We start from the raw sequence: 897 nt of genomic DNA on the forward strand, positions 1-897 counted from the left end.
TTTATGTATAGTAGTAGTTAACGAATGTTATTGAATATATCGTGTATCGATTAGTGAATATTTTGTTGATAATATAATATGGGAGATGTCGTCTTCAGATTATTTAGCTGTTCATCTAATATTATTAGTGTGATCGATTTGAATGTAAATAGAAATCAACATAATATTAGATATATTAAAGTCGCTTTTGTCTAAAGTCAACTAAAACAATTTAGTTTGTCGTAATAAAGAGTTGTAAGTTGTCAGTTGTCGTAACGGTAGCATAGCATTAAATAATGTCTCTCCGACGAAGAAGAAGTTATTGCAATGCTTTATTAAGGACGAACCCACATACAATTTTTTTTTGTAAGGTAACAAGAAGTAAGTAAGTACTTATATGAAATTTTATTTTATACATTATACAAATAATTTGGAATAGTTGACATATAGTAGTGTTTTTATGAAAAAGTATAAAGTGGACAGACTACTTTATCAAGCTATACAAATTGTAACAGGAATAATAATCTTTAATCCAAAAGTTAGTGATCATATGGTTATTAAAAATAAACCATACTTTTCATTGTACAAGGATATTATGGAATACTCTTTAAAAGGTTGAATTGGTATTAAACATTAGTTAAGTTCCTTGATAATATATTTGTATTATTAATCTGGTAATTTATTAAGTTCTAAGATATTGGATACCTACACACATCATATTATGCAATAATAATAATAATAATAAAAAAATTATCAAAAATAAAGTGCTAGGTATAAAACTTTATGAATTAAAATGATAGATATTGATATACCTAATTATTTTTCATATTTAAGAGTTATTGTTGTATAGGTAATTGAATGTTTTTTATTGAACATTTTAGCAAATTGATGCTTTTAATGGCGCATGAACTATCAATT

This window comes from Melanaphis sacchari, unplaced genomic scaffold (assembly GCF_002803265.2).
Source record: "Melanaphis sacchari strain LSU unplaced genomic scaffold, SCAv2.0 Contig41_pilon_pilon, whole genome shotgun sequence".
Classification (NCBI taxonomy): Eukaryota; Metazoa; Arthropoda; class Insecta; order Hemiptera; family Aphididae; genus Melanaphis; species Melanaphis sacchari.